This window comes from Macaca fascicularis, chromosome 8 (genome assembly GCF_037993035.2).
Source record: "Macaca fascicularis isolate 582-1 chromosome 8, T2T-MFA8v1.1".
NCBI lineage: Eukaryota > Metazoa > Chordata > Mammalia > Primates > Cercopithecidae > Macaca > Macaca fascicularis.
The window spans coordinates 117,708,347-117,712,738 of record NC_088382.1 but is presented as its reverse complement, the minus strand read 5'-3'; positions in this window follow the sequence as shown (position 1 = coordinate 117,712,738).

The window sequence follows — 4,392 nt, the reverse complement described above, 5'->3', positions numbered from 1 at the left end:
TGCATCTATTGAGATAATCATGTGGTTTTCGTCTTTGGTTCTGTTTATATGCTGGATTATGTTTATTGATTTGCGTATGTTGAACCAGCCTTGCATCCCAGGGATGAAGCCCACTTGATCATGGTGGATAAACTTTTTGATGTGCTGCTGGATTCGGTTTGCCAGTATTTTATTGAGGATTCTTGCATTGATGTTCATCAGTGATATTAGTCTAAAATTCTCTTTTTTTGTTGTGTCTCTGCCAGGCTTTGGTATCAGGATGATGTTGACCTCATAAAATGAGTTAGGGAGGATTCCCTCTTTTTCTATTGATTGGAATAGTTTCAGAAGGAATGGTACCAGCTCCTCTTTGTACCTCTGGTAGAATTCAGCTGTGAATCCGTCTGGTCCTGGACTTTTTTTGGTTGGTAGGCTATTAATTATTGGCTCAATTTCAGAGCCTGCTATTGGTCTATTCAGGGATTCAACTTTTTCCTGAATTTATCCATTTCTTCTAGGTTTTCTAGTTTATTTGTGTAGAGGTGTTTATAGTATTCGCTGATGGTAGTTTGTATTTCTGTGGGGTCAGTGGTGATATCCCTTTTATCATTTTTTATTGAGTCTATTTGATTCTTCTCTCTTTTCTTCTTTATTAGTCTTTCTAGCAGTCTATCAATTTTGTTGATCTTTTCAAAAAACCAACTCCTGGATTCAATGATTTTTTGGAGGGTTTTTTTTGTGTCTCTATCTCCTTCAGTTCTGCTCTGATCTTAGTTATTTCTTGCCTTCTGCTAGCTTTTGACTGTGTTTGCTCTTGCTTCTCTAGTTCTTTTAATTGTGATGTTAGGGTGTCCATTTTAGATCTTTCCTACTTTCTCTTGTGGGCATTTAGTGCTATAAATTTCCCGCTACACACTGCTTTAAATGTGTCCCGGAGATTCTGGTATGTTTTATCTTTGTTCTCATTGGTTTCAAAGAACATCTTTATTTCTGCCTTCATTTCATTATGTACCCAGTAATCATTCAGAAGTAGGTTGTTCAGTTTCCATGTAGTTGAGTGGTTTTGATTGAGTTTCTTAGTCCTGAGTTCTAGTTTGATTGCACTGTGGTCTGAGAGACAGTTTGTTATAATTTCTGTTCTTGTACATTTGCTGAGGAGTGCTTTACTTACAACTATGTGGTCAATTTTGGAATAAGTACGATGTGGTATTGAGAAGAATGTATATTCTGTTGATTTGGGGTGGAGAGTTCTGTAGTTGTCTATTACGTCCACTTGGTGCAGAGTTGAGTTCAATTGTGGTGATGTGGTGCTGAGAATGTATATTCTGTTGATTTGGGGTGGAGAGTTCTGCAGATGTCTATTAGGTCCACTTGGTGCAGAGTTGAGTTCAATTCCTGGATATCCTTGTTAACTTTCTGTCTCGTTGATCTGTCTAATGTTGACAGTGGGGTGTTAAAGTCTCTCATTATTACTTTAAGGGAGTCTAAGTCTCTTTGTAAGTCTCTAAGGACTTGCTTAATGAATCTGGGTGCTCCTGTATTGGGTGCATATATATTTAGGATAGTTAGGTCTTCTTGTTGAATTGATCCCTTTACCCTCATGTAATGGCCTTCTTTGTCTCTTTTGATCTTTGATGGTTGAAAGTCTGTTTTATCAGAGACTAGGATTACAAACCCTGCCTTTTTTGTTTTCCATTTGCTTGGTAGACCTTCCTCCATCCCTTTATTTTGAGCCTATGTGTGTCTCTGCATGTGAGGTGGGTCTCCTGAATACAGCAAACTGATGGGTCTTGACTCTTTATCCAGTTTGCCAGTCTGTGTCTTTTAATTGGACCATTTAGTCCATTTACATTTAAGATTAATATTGTTATGTGTGAACTTGATCCTATCATTATGATATTAGCTGGTTATTTTGCTCATTAGTTGATGCAGTTTATTCCTAGCCTCGACGGTCTTTACATTTTTGCATGTTTTTGCAATGGCTGGTACCTGTTGTTCCTTTCCATGTTTAGTGCTTCCTTCAGGATCTCTTGTAGGGCAGGTCTGGTGGTGACAAATCTCTAAGCATTTGCTTTTCTGTAAAGGAGTTTATTTCTCCTTCACTTATGAAAGTTAGTTTGGCTGGATATGAAATTCTGGGTTGAAAATTATTTTCTTAAAGAATGTTGAATATTGGCCCCCACTCTCTTCAGGCTTGTAGAGTTTCTGCTGAAAGATCTGCTGTTAGTCTGATGGACTTCCCTTTGCGGGTAACCCAACCTTTCTCTCTGGCTGCCCTTAACATTTTTTTGTTCATTTCAACTTTGGTGAATCTGACAATTATGTGTCTTGGAGTTGCTCTTCTCGAGGGGTATCTTTGTGGCGTTTGCTGTATTTCCTGAATTTGAATGTTGACCTGCCTTGCTAGGTTGGGGAAGTTCTCCTGGATAATATCCTGCAGAGTGTTTTCCAACTTGGTTCCATTCTCCCCGTCACTTTCAGGCACACCAATCAGACGTAGATTTGGTCTTTTCACATAATCCCATATTTCTTGGAGACTTTCTTCATTTCTTTTTACTCTTTTTTCTCTAGACTTCTCTTCTTGCTTCATTTCATTCATTTGATCTTCAATCACTGATACTCTTTCTTCCAGTTGATCAAGTCGGTTACTGAAGCTTGCGCATTTGTCATGTAGTTCTTGTTTCATGGTTTTCATCTCTATCAGTTTGTTTATGGACTTCTCTGCATTGGTTATTCTAGTTATCCATTCTTCCATTCTTTTTTCAAGGTTTTTAGTTTCTTTGCACTGGGTATGTAGTTCCTCCTTTAGCCCTGAGAAGTTTGATCGACTGAAGCATTCTTCTCTCAACTCGTCAAAGTCATTCTCCGTCCAGCTTTGTTCCGTTGCTGGCAATGAGCTGCATTCCTTTGGAGGGGGAGATGCGCTCTGATTTTTTGAATTTCCAGCTTTTCTGCACTGCTTTTTCCCCATCTTTGTGGTTTTATCTGCCTTTGGTCGTTGATGATGGTGATGTACTACTGATGGGGTTTTGGTGTTGGTGTCCTTTCTCTTTGTTAGTTTTCTTTCTAACAATCAGGACTCTCAACTGCAGGTCTGTTGGAATTTGCTTGAGGTCCACTCCAGACCCTGTTTGCCTGGGTATCAGCAGTGGAGGCTGCAGAAGACAGAATATTGCTGAACAGCAAGTGTTGCTGTCTGATTCTTGCTCTGGAAGCTTTGTCTCAGAAGTGTACCCAACCATGTGAGGTGTGAGGTGTCAGTCTCCGCCTAGGGGATGTCTCCCAGTTAGGCTACTCAGGGGTCAGCAACCCACTTGAGCAGGCAGTCTGTCCATTCTCAGATCTCAGCCTCCGTCCTGGGAGAACCACTGCTCTCTTCAAAGCTGTCAGACAGGGACATTTATATCTGCAGAGGTTTCTGCTGCTTTTTGTTTAGGTTAGCCCTGTCCCCAGAGGTGCAGTCTATAAAGACAGGCAGGCCTCTTTGAGCTGTGGTGGGCTTCACCCAGTTTGAGCTTCCTGGTGACTTTGTTTACCTACTTAAGCCTCAGCAATGGCAGGCGCCCCTCTTCCAGCCTTGCTGCTGCCTTGCAGTTAGATCTCAGACTGCTGTGCTAGCAATAAGGGAGGCTCTGTGGGCGTGGGACCCTCCAGGCCAGGTGTGGGATATAATCTCCTGGTGTGCCATTTGCTAAGACCTTTGGTAAAGTGCAGTATTAGGGTGGGAGTTACCCGATTTTCCAGGTGTTGTGTGTCTCAGTTTCCCTAGGCTAGGAAAAGGAATTCCCTTCCCCCTTGTGCTTCCCAGGTGAGGGGATGCCTCACCCTGCTTCAGCTCTCACTGGTTGGACTCCACCCACTGACCAGCACCGACTGTCCGACACGCCCCAGTGAGATGATCCCGGTACCTCAGTTGAAAATGCAGAAATCACCCATCTTCTGTGTCACTCATGCTGGGAGCTGGAGGCTGGAGCTGTTCGTATTCAGACATCTTGGGCGCCCCCCTAATTTGTAATTTTTAATGAAATGTACTTTACATAGTTTTACAGGTCATTCTTTTGACATAGCGTTATATTATGGACATTACCTCATTAATATTTCAGATATATACATTTTTATGGAGACTTATGACTCCATTTTATGAATGTTTTTTGACATATTTAATCAATTTCTTATTGATAATTCATTATGTATACAATGGTTTATTCGCATAGGTACTACTGCATTGAATCTCTTTGCATATTATTAATTATCCAAATGCTAATTGTGTTCCTAGATTGCTAGAAGTGGAATTCATAATTCCCCCCAAAGTTCTTGGTTTGTCTGGCCAAATTGACCTCTGAAAATCACATATTAATTTACTTTCTTACTATCACTATATGAGCTTATATCTTGTTTTTTTTACCAGTTTGA